Here is a 17,842-nt window from a genome sequence, read left to right as displayed (position 1 = left end):
TTTCTTTTGATTTATGCTTTCATTGGAATGCTTATATATCATGTTTAGATGATGTTAGTTTATTTGATACATTGCCATATTATGATGTTTAGCATATGACTAGATGATGTGAATTACTTTATTGCATTATCTATTGCTTATTGGTTTAGCATGTTAGATTTTCTATTCATATGATGTTAGCATGTGATAGTTGATGTTATCTACTTTGTAGGATTATCTTATGCTTTATTACTAGCATGTTAGATTTCCCTATGCTTTTATTGAAGCATGTTTTAGTAGTGATGTCCCTATTATGATAGTGCCAATGATCTAGTTAGTGGCTTCAGATGTTATGCATTAGGGATGGCTAGGATCCATGATGATCTTATGATGCTATTGACGGTTAGGAGGAACTGCATACTTATTTATTTGTATTTCTCATTGTGATGTTAATTCTATTTAATTGTGATATTGCTTTTAGTTCGCTGTGATGTTCCTTATGTTCTTTTCCTTTATTGTATGATTAGATGGTTAGATTCTAGTTGTTTGTCTTCTAGTGCTTGTCAAGTGTTTTGTCCTTGAAATATGGATCCAATACTCCCCAGTGTGGAGGAATTTTTTTATCTTGTTTCCTTAGCTTTTTGTTATGTTTCATGTTTGTGTGTTGATTTAAGATCTCAAGCAAGATTGCACTTTCTTGCGTGAGGATACAAGTCTTTGCGCAACTTGGTACTTTCTCAATTGAAACCCTATGCTAGTCCTGAGGTGTTTTGGTGGTACAACCAACACTTCCTCACATGAAAATGCACTTTCTCACATGGAAATGGATTTCTTCACACACCACAATGCACTTCTTCATGCAAAACCTTGGTAGAGGTAAGTTCTCATACAAGAAATAGGAGGTGTCTCCTTCAATTTTTAGAATTTCTAATACCCATGGGGTTGACCTAATTTACCTTGGTTGTTAAGTTTTGATATTCCTTATTCTATTGTCAATTTCTAGTGTTTTGGTTCTTGTAGTTTTGTGCTTGTTCGGTAGTGGCATCAGGAGGTCCATTGGTTGCTAGGATGGTGGTTAAGTCTTCCATTCTAATCTTAGTGATCCCTATATGATGTTGACATGTACATTCATACTTGTTAAAAAAAAAATATTATCTTGTATTTCATCCTTGTTCCAAGGATCTCTGAGCGGGGCATCACTTCTCGTATCAGAGCCCATGTTCAAACATTTGTATCTCAGCATATATGTTGCCCATATAGTTGATGCTGCGTCATGTAAGTGAAAGTGTCTTGGTAAAGAGCTCATGATCTTTGTTGCTTTAGTAACTACTTGTGATGGACTTTCTTGTCCAAGAGATGTGACTAGATCAATGTGAAGAGAAGGAAGTGAGTCTTCCTGGTTCTGTAGATGGAATTGATGTGCCTTGTTTGGTTGGTTTCTTGTGTGATCGTATTCGATGGAACCACTGATTAGTGTCCATGTGATGGCTTAGAGTGCTTCTTCTATTTCTCCTTTTGGAGTAAGGTGCATTGTTTCTCTATTTTCTCCTACTTGTAAGTAAATAAAGGATTCTTATCTATGACTCTATATTATGTCGTTATACTAATGAAATGGTTCTTTTCTTTGAGAAATAAGTATTTATTATGAATCATTGCAAAGAAGTAGGCTTTGTATTATATACTTGGGTTAATGACTTAAGTCCCCAATTTAATTACTTCTTGAGCATTGTATAAATTTGTATTAAAAGTGATGGATATCTAAATGTTGCATTTCTTGGAAAGTATTGTTGCATGCATATGCATGAGGTTACTGATGGTATACTACTTGGTGTGTCTGAGTGTGTTCTCTAACATTGCTAGGATGATGTATTCCTTAGAATTGTGTGGTGATTTATCCCTCTTGTGTGACTGTTCTCAGTTGTCACATGTGATGTGATTTGTTTGATGCCTTATTCTATTTGGCTGGAGGTATATTCCTCATGTTGTTGGGCTAGCATTGGTTTTTAGTATTTTTCCCTTTTGGAGTAGTCATCAAATTTTCTCTATTGCTCTCTTTGTGATAGTTTTCACATTCAACTTATTGTTGAACTAATATCCTTTTTGATTTACTATTGGAATTGAAAATTCCCCATTTGGACTTTTTTTTTAGTTCATGATGACTATTCTGAATGTGTTTCTAACTGATGCCCAGTTGTGTATTGTGACTCTACCATGTTCATCTCGAACCTCTGGTAGTATGTACAAGGGATAATATCATAGAGAATATACTAGTGTGGTTGTCATAGATGTAAACTTTCTTATGTAATTGGATGGTTTAAATTATGAGTAAACGTAATGTTATTATTGAAATAAATTTAAAAGATATGTACTTGTTTTAGGGTAAGTGACTCTTGAACCCTTGCTTTGAAAACCTTTAAGTTCTTTGTGTATTAGTGCTCATGTTATGTTTAACTAATGAAATTATGAAAGATAAGTAATGATTCTTTTAGCTTGTGAACTACCTTTCATTCCATGCCTTATGTTGTGTTGGGCATGTGTGTTCTTGAGTGGTTTTGGATGTTTTGTTTGTCATTTGTTTTGGTAACTGAGACTGTTGATTTTTCCTATGATGTTTTGTCTGGAGTGGTGATTAAACCTCCTAGGTCTTAGAACTCTCTAAGCTTCATCATGTTGTAGGCCTTTTTGATATCTTTCTAACACTTTTCAAATGGAGCCAATCAGAGTCTGATTGTGAAAGTTATGGCCTCCAAAGTGTAGGCAATTTTGTGTTGTTTTGAAATTTCATGCGAGAATCTAGTGGTCATGCACTTTCTCACCTGGTTCATTGCACTTTCTCACTTTGTTTGATGAGAAACTTCACATGAGATTGTGCTAATACAAAATTTTGCATGGGGAACATCAAGCAATTCTTTTGCACTTCTGAAGGTGCAGATCTGTGAGGCCTCACCCGATCTGTCATAGTACCAATGAGACAATTGTATTACGGTGATTCTAATCCTATGTATTGATACACTTTTGAGACCATAGGGTTATGTTATTTTGATATCTACATTTTGATGATTCACAATTACTTCTGCATATTATGACCTAATTGATGCATTTAATGATTCTATTCATGTTTTTAGCTATTGAAATTGCTTTAATAGAAATTGAATGGTAGAAATGCTTGTAATGTAAGAAGGTAATGTTACAGTGGAAATTAGAGTTAAAAGATAAATTTGATTATGCAATTAGACCTAACCTGCATACCTAGGGATTCAATAGTTGTGGAGTCAGCATCTTGTTGCAATGATAAAAAAATAGACTATGAAGTTATTCAGAATATTAAATTTACCATGTTATGTTGATAAGTAAAGTTTGATGTTATAGTATTTTGAGCATTTTACATGGAAATTATTAGAAAAAAGTAATTTAATTAAAAAGAATGAAGTATGGAACCCAAATGTCGAATGTGATATGTAAGTTTTGATATTTTAATATTTTGAAGGTTATATTTGAAATGATTAAGAAAGGGAAAGTTAATTTGAGATGATGAAATATATACAAGTCTAATGTTGAATGAGATAGTGATTATTTCACTTATGTACTTATTGTTTACATGATTTTCTTAGACTACTGATGCTTGAGTTTAGTGTGCAGGAATTTGACCATGGGTTTAAAGGGGAATTAAAGCTCAAACTACTAAAAACATGACATAGCCAAGGTTGAATCAGTGGAAAAGATTCAAACCTCATTGTAATGTGTTTTATTTCATATATGTGAATTTATATGTGTGTAATAGCTTAGTTCATGCATTATTGGAGTTAAGTCACTTTTAATGTAATGTGTTATTTTGTGTGTGTCATTTGACACTTGTGTTGTCCATGTAGAGATGTCATGTCATTCAAGGTTTGGAAAGAAGTAACCTAACCTAAACCTAACCCCAATTTTGTACCCAAGTTAACATCACATAGAAAAAAAATGCCATGAGGAGTCTCAATGAAAGGAAATTCGAATTTGGACTTGGCTAGGGTTTTTAGGGGTCATTAAGTGGTCCCTAAGTGTCTTTTAGGTGAAAATAAGTTACCCATATGATAGTACATCATGTCAGGGACCTATTTTTTATCATGTGAGTGCCTAGATAGCCTAGGGAGCCCCTTTACCCATGCATTCTTCCATCAATTCGAATTTGGAGTTGTCATATCTATGTTCCCACTTAGTCAAAAATAGAAAAGTTGGAGGAGACAAGTTTGTAAGAAGTAGTGGCCTAGTGTTTTTGCTAAAATAAGTTAGTGAGAAGGCTTTATTAGAGGGTCTTGGCCAAACTAGTGGGGGTGTCTACCCACTCTCTAATTTTAGAGACTATTAGGTTTTGGAGGGAGATTAAGGGAGCTCTACTACAACTATGCTTACCATAGCTTGGACCAAGGTTGGGTCTCAAAACTTGTTTCTTTCTCATTTCTTTCTTTTAGCATGGTTAAACAAATTTGCAAGTGTGAGAGTTCATTAATAGAGTATGCATTTGCATTGTAAATCTTGTGATATGGATTTTTGGGTATTGTGTGAAAGTGTGGTGTTCTTGTTGCATTATGAGCATTGATTATGTATTGTGACAATGTGAGAATGTGTGATGTTCTTGTAAATTTCTTGGTTCACCTTCTTGGTTTTGTTTTTGTTGGAATGGAAAGTGAATGTGTTTTGTCTTTTGGAGATCCTTCCTTGGTTTTGTTTTGTGGTTCTTATTTAAATTGGTATGAAGGCAATGAAAAGCAAAGGTGGTAGAGCTAAAAGAAAGTGTTGGGAGAGTGCATTTCACTCTCTGGAAATTGTGTGGAGAGGGAACAAAAATTCACTCTCCAAATACAGACCAATATAATAATATTCACAGGGATATATTCTTAGCCTAGGAGATTAAAATATAGCTAGTACTTAGAACATTAGTCAAATTTAAAAGGGGGTAAAGTACCCCAAAAAGAAAAATATATAAAATATATATAATAATAAAATCATGTGAACACTCATTATAATATTACTTCCCTAGGAATTCGATCCCATGATGGAAGGGATGCAAGTTGGGAAGAAATTAATATATAAAATGAAGGACTATATAAATATAATGTTAAAATATATATAAAAATGGAAATGAAATGTTTTGGAGACATGACACTTGATGAAGTGTATTCCTAGGAAGGTGGTTAGTGGTCCCCTCCACCCTACACTTTTCTTAACCTTAATGCTCGTCACTTGTACTATAACATCTTCCAATAACCAACCTGCATATGCTTAACAAATGGGCAAGTGGATGACTTAGCAGGCTGGTGGGCCTTGTATTAAATATCCTAAAAAAACCCTCCCACACACAATCTCTTTATGGGATTTGACAAATCGATATGGCAAAGGAACACTCCTAAAATTAATATATATAACTCTCAATGAAATTACTCACACTGATCAAGATGTTAGAATGCACTGTACTCGAAGTCAACAAGTACTGGCATGCTAAACAAAGGAAAAGTTTATGATTCGGGCTAGGGGAGAGGGGGGTGGAAAATCATACAATTTTTACCTCCCTTCACATCTTCCAGTGCCAAGTGTGAAGGATGCCCTCATTATCTGCACCTTCCATAGCATTGAAGGTCGTCCCACCTCGGTAAGGCCGCTAGGGAAAGTTGGTTGATGTCACCTTGGTAAGGTAATGTGTTTTAGGTAGGTAGTTAGAGTTGTTCTTTTAATTTATTTAAATTATTTTATCATTTGTGCAAAGTGTGTCTTTTTTAATGTAAATTGTATTCATCTGCACGGGGCAATATTAATGTGGTGATGATTTGTGAGTAAGTATATCTTAAGTAAGATTATGTGGTGATGATTTGTGAGTAAGTATATCTTAAGTAGGATTATATTATTTAAGAGTGATATGTTTTTGATAAGGTAAACAGGTTTTAAGGGGTCCTAAAACCCATAAGTTTAACAACAAGAAAGGTTGAAAATAAGCGAAAAAATGCCCAACCAAAACATAAGCCTTACGGCTGAAAATAAGCCCAAAGGCCCAGCTCGAAACAACTGCCCACTAAAAAGGCCAGAGAACCAACCAGAAAAATAGAGACCAGACAAAAAGCCAAAGCCAGGAGAAACAAAAACCAAAGGACAGAGACCCAACCTAGCAGACTACTTCTCCATCTCGAGCATGGTCTGGGCAGCTTTGGCGCACTCTTGTTGCTCTTCTGCCTTATGATCCTGGGCATTCGTCAAATCCTACTCCATAGTGCTGTCCTTGGCTTTATCCACATCCAGCCTATCTTTGTCTCTATTCTGTTTATCATCTTCCTCCATCTGGTTCTTGTCTTTGAGATTTTCCAAGAGAGAGAGGATGTTGTCGTTGATCGAAGCAAGGAGGGAGATCATTTGACTTGCCAGGTTGTGATTGTAGTTCTCAATATTTTTTACTCTCCTCTCCATCAGAGTCTCCCAGTTGTTCCGATCGCCTTGGCTTTCTGCACCTGTCTTGCTCTTGCTTTTTTCCATTTGGGAAACCCTATCTCTGACATCCTCAAGCTCATGGAAAAGCCATTTAATTGATCTGAAGTTGTCGATCATGCTATTGCGGGCATTGTTCAACAGATTCATGCTCATTTCTCTTGCATTATCAGAAATAACCACCATAGCCGGGTTAATTAGCTCATTGAGTCTAGGCTTCTCGAGTTTGTCCACCAGGAGTTGGGGGTTCATCGCCTCTCTGTAGATTCCCATAGTGGCCATTCTCACATTGAAGTTCTTCCAAGCCTTCCTTCTGTTATTAACTTGCACTTCCCCCTCAATCTGTCCAGAGTTGTCATTTTCCTCCAAAGGAGGCTAAGGATGTATAGGGGAGAGGGGAATGGGCAGAGAATCCTTTCCCTGACTACTGGAGCGCTCCATGCTTTCTCCCTCCCTCTTCTGTCTTTTTCTCAGTTTCTCCTCATCCAGCTCCTCCTTCAAAACCTTGTCAGAATCATCAGTATCCATTTCCTCCTCCACCTCAGCAGAGCCAGTTTTAGCTGGCGTATGACCTCTAGGGCTCTTTCTGCTGGGTAAATTGATAGAGGGGTAATCCTTCTTATGGCTTTTAGTCTTCTTACCTGAATGCTCAAAAACCTCATCAGAGCTGATGCTCTCGACATCGTCGAAATCTGAGGAAAAACTGGAGCTGCTCTTGTCAACATCCGCCCCCTGGATAGGGTTTTTGCTAATGGTTTGAGCGTGGAAATTCTCATGAATCAGAAGTACAAGACCCTCATGCAGGGCTGGGTTGACGGTAGCTTTCTTTTTAAAACTAGAAATGGCCTTGTTCATCGAGTTAAAAAGATAATACGGGAAGGAGATCTTACTACCATGGCAAAAATGATTCAGAATCACAAAATGGTGAGTCCTAATCCTATCAAACCTGGGGTCTAGGGTTATATATTCAATGACAGCGTAGAGAACATACCTCCAGAGCTTCTTTATAGTATCGATTATAAAAAATGTCTCTTTCTTGCCTAGCTTGTTCAGCTCTTCAGTGTTTTTCACAAAATCCTTGATTGCATTAGAAGACATCTTCTTGTCTCTGAAGAATTTATGCCCCTCCATCGGAATCCCCGTGACTTCAGCAACCACATCCTCAGTAATTTGAAAGTAGACCCCATTCACCTTAACCTTACCATTATTCCACGAATTCACCATGCTGTTAGTGATCTCAGGATCCGAGCCATGAAGTTTCTCGAAGAAATTAGTAACCCCACCCTTTTCCAACTCTCTCCAAACTTTGGCCTTGTTCTTCCACTTCTGAACTTCCCCCACCGGCTCCTTTCTGCTCCTCTCGCCCGTCATGTTTACCTGATCAACTTCCACAATTCTCATGAACTCTGAACTATGCAAGTTATTTGCATTCAAAAAAATGGTGATGTTTCTTTTATGATACCCATGAATATACCCCTTTCTAAAAATAATGGTATTGTCCTTTCAAACATGTCAAAATGTCAGAGGAAACCCCTTTTGCTGGTGAAAATCATGATGCCAATAATGGCACTTACCATTTATTAAGCAATCTTTACTATCCATAATTGCATTGGATTTGAGCCATCCTTCCCAAGATTTTATCTTGGTCGATAAGCAACTTTGCCTCCGCCGGAAAATCTTTTCCGGCATGCCAGGTCAGATTATTGGTGGCGTTAACCCCTTTATTAGCAAACCAATCAGTGACTAGGTTTGCCTCTCTGTAAACATGAGTGACGTGGACCTTATCAAACTTTGTGAGAGTGGCGCAAGTCTTAGCAATTATGTTCACAATCATCCACAAGGGAGGGGAAATACCATTAATGGTATTAATAATGTTTTTGGAGTCCCCCTCAAGCCAGATTTTAGTAATCCTGGCTTCAAAAGCCAACTTGACCACCTTACTCGCAACTCTTGCTTCAGCCAGATGAATAGTCTGGATTCCCAGCGGGGAAGCAAAGGCAGCTATTCCCTCCCCATAGCTATTTCTTATGATTCCACTGCAACCTAAAGGGCCTGGGTTACCCTTAGAAGCCCCATCAAAGTTGGCTTTTGACCAACCATCTGGGGGGAGAAGCCAGCTAGCATCCTGCCTTTTGAGGTTCTTGTCTTTTTCTTTAGCTATCTTTCTGTCCCCTTCTTCTTCTTCTTCCTCCTTCAGCACTTGGAGATTTTCCTTTATATTCTTCGAGACCTTCCTGCCAAGGATTATAGCCGGCTCCTCTCTGTCTCTAAATATTCTATTATTCCTTTCCTTCCAAATTCCCCAGCAAAAATGGGGTAAAATCCAGTCCGAGTGATCCTGCCGACCAGCAATCTTACAAAGACCTTTCCACTGATGGAAAAAATCCATGAGATTATCCGATTTGCACCAGAGGGTTTCATTATCATGTGTGATGACATTCCACACCTCCTTGGCATAGTCACATAAGATGAAAATGTGATTTTCGATCTCAGCCTAATTCTTACACAAGGGACATCTACTGGGCATAACATGTCCTCGCTTCATGAGATTGTCATGAGTAAGGATTTTGTTCTGAAGAGCCAGCCAGTAAAAAATGTTGATATTTGGAGTGAGACCCAGAATCCAAGCCTCTGCCCAAGGGGCCTTCTCTTTTAATCTCCAAAGGGAATTATAGCCTAAGGCAATAGAGTATCTTCCATTGGGATTATCCCTCCAGACCAGCTCATCCCCCAAATTGATAGGAATCATGGAATTGAGCATAAGCATTATAGGAGTCAAGTCCTCAGACATGAGGGATAGGTCACTCCATTCCTGGCCATTCCAATAATCACAAACTTTGGACCTAATTTGATCCGTACAAGCTTGCATCCATCTCTCAAAAATAGGGTTATTGATAAGTGGATCTTGGGAAAGCCATCTATCCGATCAGAACTGGATGTCCTTCCCATTTCCCAATTTCCATGATATCCTAGCCTTAGCCAGGTCCCTGGCTTTCATGATCCCATTCCAAATGTTCGATCCTTTTGGGATATCTTCATTAAAAAGGGTGAAAAGAAGAGTGGGTCTTCTAAGGTACTTGTTTACCAGGGTGTCCCTCCATTCACTGGTGCTACTGAAGATCCGCCATATTTGTTTAGCTAGGAGAGCCTTATTGAGGTGGGTGATCTTTCTAATGCCTAGACCTCCGTACCTCTTAGGGAGGCAAACCTTCTCCCAAGAAACAAGAGGGTATCTTTTCTTCCCTTCATTACCATTCCAAAGGAAGTCTCTCTAGATTTTCTCCATTCTTTTAGCTATTTTCCCCGGAATTCCAAAGAGGCTCAGGGCGTAGATTGGCAGATTTTGAAGAGAAGATTTGACTAAGAGGCATTTCCCCACTTGACTAAGAGAGACCCCTTTCCAACCAGCCATCTTCCTGTTAGTGTCATTTGGATTAGTTGTTAATTTTTTTTAAAAAATTATTATAATTAATAAATAATTTTAGCAAGCTAGTCAATAATGCATAATCACTAAGTTAACATTTTGGTTAGAGTATATTAATGATAAAATACTATTTAGGTAGGTATGTGCATACAAGAAAAAGAATATCATAGGATCCATCAGGTATTTAATTATATTATAAAATTTGACGTATCACTATCTTATGTAGAGATATCCTCTCATACTTATGTAATGTTATGGATATAGAACCATCAAGTATAAGTCCATGAAGAATTGTTGGAAAGATATTGGTATTGTTATATTGAACGTTGAGGTATTCCTTAGGAAGCAAAAAGAAAAAAAAAATTGTTGTGTTATTCTTGTCAGTAAATTTTGGGTATGACAAGATCACTATTTCGAGTACTCTTTATTGAGTAGAAGCCAATTCAATCGTGACATGTCACATTTATGGCTATTGGAGAAGTTTAACCCTTCATGATTATTCTTAGGGAGATGTTAACAAATCTTGATAATTTACTAGGTACTTGTTTGAATTTTTGCTTGGGTTTGTGTGTTTCCTATAGCACCATCCCACCCTTGTGAGGTGAAGTGTGGTTTGTGAGCATTCCTTGCTCAAGGTTGATGTTTCCTTGTCATTTTGGAGTGACTTAGTTATTTGATGAGTCTAGATTCTTCTTTTTGGACTTTGATTTTGGTACATCTCCACATTCTTTTCTCTCTTGAGAAAGTAGGCTAGTGTGGTTATGCCACTAGCTCAGTTAGTGTTCTCAAATGAGTATGTTGATGATTGGTGGGATTGTGAGTTCCCTAATGCACCTTGGGTTGATTTAGTGTAAAGGTTGAGAGAGACTCCCTCTCAGTCCTAATACTCTGCAGTTTCTTCCTCCCTAAGCTTGTTTCTTCGAGAGGATTGTCTTAGTCAATTTTTCTCTTAGACCATTGACTTGATGCTAGAGATTGAGTTTAGCGGTAGTTTGGGTGTGGTATTCCCAACATGGTGCTAGAGGGACATGGTATCATTGGACACATATTACCATCTTATGAATTGGTATGTAAATATTACATGATTGTGTCCACTGATGAAAGTCTTTGCAAACTTGTGGAAAGGTGATATCTTTTCTGGTTGGGTTGTGTAACCCTAGTGCTTGGTGATAGTTAAGCTTTTGTACTTTGTAGAGGCATTGTGCTCCTACACTTGGTGGTTAGTGGTAGTGAGTAGTCTTTTGGGGTGTGCAATTTTGTTAGTAAATTGTCATCCACTTTGTTCAAAGGATGATTTTATGTGGTTTCAAGAATGCTCATGTGTGACATGATTGTGTTCTTGGGAATTTTGGGATGGTTATTTGCTCATGATTCCAACTCTTGTTGGAAGTGTGTAGTGTTTTTGACCTTTTTTTGTGGTTATGTGGTAGGCACATGTTTAGTTGGGCACTTGTGGATGAGGTAGAGTGAATTTTTCCTTCCCTTATATTGTTGACTTTATGGCTAGATGGATTTTTTCCTAGCATTTAGGAAGTTCCTTGTTGGAGGACCTTATGTCTGTGTGACACCCATTCTCTTGTGGTTGACATGTTTGGGGTTGATGTGATGCTTTGAGAATGTTGGAGTGATTTGGGTTTGACTTGTGGAGAGCTTCTTGAGTCATTCCTATTGCTCAGTTTTGATTTTTCTCTTGGTGTGTTTTGGTTTCTATTCTTGGATTGCAGGCTTCTAGGAGTAAGCCTAGTCTTTGGGGGGGATGATGTAGTGTCTTTCCCATTTGAATTTTGTAAGTCATCCTGATGGATGAAACCTTGTTGATCTCTCCTTGATATGGGATTGTGATTGGTACCATGAGTGGTCTACACCATTGAGGTGATTGGAGTCATGTTTTTATATCAATTGCTTTGTTTATGCTTTGATTGATTTTTGAGATTATGATGATTTATGGTTCACTGAGGTTTGTGCTAATGGTTACTAGGATCAATGTGGTATCATGAGGTTGTTCTGTGATTACCTTGAGATGTGTGTAGAAATTGCACTATGTACTTTTACCATGCTAAATTGCACTGGGTTCCTATAGCAGTGGTTAGTCATGTTTATGACTATGGTTGCTAATGTATTTTATGTTGTGTTAGCAACCATTATTTAATGGTTAAACAATCATAAATGGATTGTACATGTTGGATTATTTGGTTTTGTGTTGAGGATATTTAACTTGTTATGTTTTGGATCCAAGAGATATTTGCTAATTATGTTATGTTTTAGTTTTGAGATGACCTAAGGGTTAGATGTTATACCTTGATTTTAGTATCATAGATATTAGACTACTATGTTGTTCAGTTGATCATATTGCATGATGATGCCATTTTGAGATGACAATGTGTTTTATGATGATATATGGTTATCCCATATTTGGACATATCCCTGATTATGCTATGTGATGGATTTAATGCTATGGTTATTTACTTCATTCCTACATTGTTATCCTTTATAAAAATGTGAGCGATCTAAATAGAGTATTTTGATATAATTAAATAAATTGTTAAATTAGGTGATTTAATGCATTTATTTCTTTGGCTATATTATTATATGCAATTGCACTTGATCGTGTTGTTTAGCATGCAGGATTTATATCCCTGGTAGTGGCACATGGAGTTAGTGATTCAGCTATTCATATTTTACCAATGTTATCCCTGTATGGTTGACATATCCTTATTTTAATTGTTTAGTTAATCCTTTTGGTGATTATTAAATCTGAGCTCATTTGAATTATGTGATTAGACCTGTAAGAATGTATGTGTATTTAGAGGTCACTCTGTCATGAAAGTGTTAAGTGATTTTCTATGTTTTTGGGTTTTTAGGCTTTAAATCTTCTCGAAATTAATTTCTAGTAGATTTTCCTTAAATGAATTCTCATTACAAGGAATAACCTATTTTTTTTGGGGTCAATTTGAGGTTTAACTAAATTGGTTGGTTAATTGCCCTAATTGATTATTCACTCGAAAAGTGAATAAGTATTGAAAAAGAAATTTAATTCCTCACTTCTCACCTTCAAATTAAAAAGTTGGAGAGTAAAACCCAAAATCATCTTCATAAGGATTTACTATTTTGTTCATTGCGGGAGCTACAAGCATGGGATCATCGCGAGGTTGAGCTTGTTGGATCTAGTTTGGGGAGGCCTTGGATTACCACAATTTTTAGCCACTTCTATGAGCTTTTTATTTTCTAGTTTAGATTACCATTTTGCCTCTTTTGGCTGTGAGGTAGGGCTTTGCCATTTTTTTTTCTGCTCCCTTTCAACATTTGTTTTTGGTAGTTGTTTGTTAGGAGGCTAAGAACTAGTGTTTCCCTCCATTTTTGTACACTAGTTCTACCTGGTTGGGAAGGTAAAAACATTTCTTTATTTTTAAAATGAGGGTTTGGGGTTTTGCACCATTATGCTGGCCATTTTTGCATACAATGTCCGAACTTAATTATTTTTGGATTTTTGGGTTTTTTTTAACCCAAAAGCCAAATGGGTTTTAATTTCAAAGTTTTTTCAAAATTTGGGGTTTTTACCTCATTTTGCATGCCACCCTATTTTCTTGTTGTTTTGTGGACACTAGGATTCATGTAAAATCCATACTCTTGGATTGAGGCTAGTTTATTGAGTTCATGATGTTTGGTCTTGTTGCATCATTGGAATTCATGTAGAATCCATACTCTCAAATTGAGGTTGGTGGAGTGATTTCATGATATATGGTTTTATGTCTTTGAGATTCATATAGAATTCATCCTCCCAAGTTGTTTTCAGTTGAGTGATCTTTTGTATTGTGTTCTCATCTAGTCCTTGTGTTATGATCTTCATAATGGTGGTGCACCATACATGAGTACGTGTGTGTACATTTGTCAAGTGACTTGTGAGGCCTAATCTTCCATGGTACTTTCAAAAGTTATGATCATTGGGGTTGGGTTGGGAATATGCATGCCCACAAGCACTTTTCATAGGTTGAACATGGGTAGGGTAGGGTAGCATATGGAGGGGGCTTCTCTCATGCATTTTGGTGTCCATTTCCCATTTGATTGAAGAAGTTTTTAATTAAGTTATAACTAAAAAAAAATATTGGGTGGTAATAAAACTAAAGATAATAAAATGCTTGTGCCAAGCCATTCCGTTGAGGGATGTTGAATCCGCATGATCTGAGCTTGGGGTTTTTGATGCCAAGTAACTCTCCATGATGTCAGTCCCTACTTAGTAGCCTTTTGAGTGTCTGACTAGGACCTATACTCCTTGCATTGTCTTAGGTTCTTGGTTACAACTATCATACTACCTGGTGTGAGTGTTAGCCATGGATGTTGTTCTTGCGTGTTTGTAGTTGGATCATTATCTCCATCAGCATGGTGGGAGTGGACCTATGGGTTCCATGTGGTTGGAAGCCATAGCTACCCATACCACTGCTAGGGACTAGTGTATAGAGATAGTCTTTTTTCCAAGTGCGATATTGCTTTTAGTTCGTTGTGATGTTCCTTCTTTTCTTTTCCTTCATTGTATGATTAGATGGTTAGATTCTAATTGTTTGTCTTTCAGTGTTTGTCAAGTGTTTTCTCCTTGAAATATGGATCCAGTACTCCCTAGTGTGGAGGAATGATGTTACCTTATTTCCTTAGCTTTTTGTTGTGTTTTGTGTCCTAAGGTGTTTTTTTGGTACAACCAACACTTCCTCATGCAAAAATGCACTTTCTTGCATGAAAATGTGTTTCTTCATGTGCCACGATGCACTTCATTGCATGAAACCCTGGTAGAGGGCAAGAAACAAGACATGTCTCCTTTAGTTTTTTGAGTTTCTAATACCCATGGGGTTGACCCAATTTACCTATGTTGGGTAGTTTGGAGATTTCTTTTTCTATTGTTAGTTTCTAGTGTTTTTGTTCTTGTAGTGTTGTGTCAGTTCGGTAGTGGTGTCAAGAGGTCCGCTAGTTGCTAGGATGGAGGTTAAGTCTTTTATTGCAATCATAGTGATCCCTATATGATGTTGACATGTGCATTCATACTTGTAAAAAATGATAATCTTGGCTTGTATTTCATCCTTGCTCCAAGGATGTCCAGGCAAGGCATCACATGTATTACTAGTTCAACATGAACAAAGTAAATGACTTAAGTGTGTTGACACTCAATTGTCAAAACCAATCTGAGATCAACAATCTCCCCCTTTGACATGAGTGTCAAAAATACTTGACAATACATAACTATCTAATATTCTTGAGTATAATATATTTACGAGTATCAAAAACACTTGACTGTACATAACTATCTAATATTCTTGAGTATAATATATTTACGAGTATCAAAAATACTTGACAATACATAACTATCTAATATTCTTGAGTATAATATATTTACGAGTATCAAAAACACTTGACTGTACATAACTATCTAATATTCTTGAGTATAATATATTTACGAGTATCAATAATTGTAATGCCCCGCTCGGAGATCCTTGGAAACAAGGATTCAAATCAAGCCAAGATATATTTTTTTTAACAAGTATGAATGCACATGACAACATCATGCAGGGATCACAATGATCACAACAGAAGACTTCAACACAATCTCGGCAACCAACGAATCTCCGAACGCCACTACCAAACTGACACACACAAACAAAGCCAACAATGACAATAACAAGATGAGGGTACAAGAAATGACCACTCATCAAAAAAACACCAAGCTGGGGTAAAAAGAAGAATCCCAAAATTTGGCTAAGTCTAAAATCCTGAAGCCCTGAAAATTGGCTAAGTCTGGATTTCTGAAGCCCTAAAACTTCCCAAATTCAAAATGCAACAACATAGGCTCGAAGAATGCCCAAAAGGGTATCCAAAACCACTCTCAAAAAGATTCGATCATGAAGAAAAGTGCCCGCTGATGGCATGCACAGGTTTTTCACAAAAATTGTGTGACACTTTTTACTAAAAGAGGGTGACACTTCTCCCTTACTGAGTGCGACACTTCTCAAGAAGGCGTGCGATACTGGAAAAGTATCGCGTGACATTTCTCATAAAGCCATGCGACACTCTACAGTCTCGTACGACATTATTTCTATGGGCGTGCGATACTTTACCAGTGTCGCACAATGCTGAACAAATGTCGCCCACAGAAAGTAAAAACACTTCCAGAACTCAAAAATGGGGAAAAACCAACAAAAGAACCTCCACACCGGGGAGTACCGGATCCACGCAAATCGAGGAATGAACACTCGAGCGCAAGAACAACCCAGAATGAAGAACACTAAACCATCTAAACTACAACAAAAAAGAACACACTGAAAGTAAGCATTGCAAAGAAAAAAAGCAACATCGCAATGTACATAAATACATCTCAAGAACAAAACAACCAAACTAAGTACGCAGTTCCTCCCAACCGTCAATAGCATCATAAGACCATCGTGGGTCCTAGCCATCCCCCGCGCGTAACATCCCAAGCCACCGACTAGATCGTCAGTACTGTTGTAATAGGGATGTCACTACTAAAACATGCAACAATATAAGCATAAGGAAATCTAACATGCTAGTAGTAAAGCATAAGATAATCCTATAGTAGATAACATCACCTATCACATGCTAAACAACAATAAGCAACAGATATACTACTAAATCAAATAACATCATCTAATCATATGCTAAACATAAAAATAAGGGAATGCGTCAAATAAAATAACATCATCTAAACATGATATACAAGCATCCCAATGAAAGCATAAATCACAAGAAAGCATACTCCAAAACTCGAATTACCAAGTGAAGACATCCAGCAACGGTTGCACTAGGACAAAGATCCTCTCTGTACACCGATCCCTAGTAGTGGTGAAGGTAGCTATGCCTCCCAACCACATGGCACCTGTAGGTCCACACCTGCCGTGCTAATGGAGATAATGATCCAACCAAAAACACACAAAAAGCACAACATCCATGGCTAACACTCACGCCAGACAGTATGATGGCTGCAACCAAGAACCTAAGACAATGCAAGGAGTACAGATCCTGGTCAGACACTCAAAAGGCTACTAAGTAGGGGCTGACATCATGGAGAGTCGCTTGGCATCGACAAGCCCAAGCTTGGATCGTGCGTTTCAACTCCTCAACAGAGGGCCTCGCATACACATTTTATTATCTTAAGTTTTATTATCAGTCACACATTTTCTTTAATTATCACTTATTTAAAACTTCTTCTGCCAACCCTATGGGACTAAGGTCACCAGGCTGCGAGATAGAAGCCCCCTCGATATGCTACCCTACCCTACCTATGCTCATCCTATGACAAGTGCCCGTGGGCATGCATACTCCCATCCCAACCCCAATGATCATAACTTCTGGCAAATCCACGAAAGATTGGGCCTCGCAAGTCACCCAACAAATGTACGCGTACGTACTCGTGTGTGGCGCACCACCTTCATGAAGATCATAACATAAGTACAGGAATGAGAACACAATGCAAAGAAAACACCCAACTAAAAGCAACATGGGAATGATGGATTCTACATGAATCCCAAAGCCAATAAAATCATACACCATTAAATCACTCAATCGGCCTCAATCCAAGAGTATGGATTCTACACGAATCCCAATGATGCAACAAGACCAAACTTCATAAACTCACTCAACTGGCCTCAATCCGAGAGTATGGATTCTACATGAATCCTAGCATTCACGAACAAAAGAAAAGGTCCAAAAGAAACCATAATAAGTATAAAATCACTCAACCGAACACAACGTCGGGAGTACGGATGCAACATGCATCCCAATGCAACATAAAAGTGCAATAGTGGTCTGACTGATATCCAAATGGATCATCCAAGTCCACGACCCACAATGTGCCAAGAAAACTTGAGAAAATAGGGTGGCACGCAAAACGAGGTATAAACCCCAAAAATTTGAAAAACTTCAAAATTAAAACCCATTTGGCCTTTGGGTTCAAAAATTCCAAAAATCCAAAAATAAATGAAATCAGAC

The sequence above is a fragment of the Cupressus sempervirens genome, chromosome 8, assembly GCF_028749045.1.
Source record: "Cupressus sempervirens isolate cs-2001-9-10 chromosome 8, ASM2874904v1, whole genome shotgun sequence".
NCBI lineage: Eukaryota > Viridiplantae > Streptophyta > Pinopsida > Cupressales > Cupressaceae > Cupressus > Cupressus sempervirens.
The sequence above is the reverse complement of the archived record's forward strand: the minus strand, read 5'-3'. Positions refer to the sequence as shown.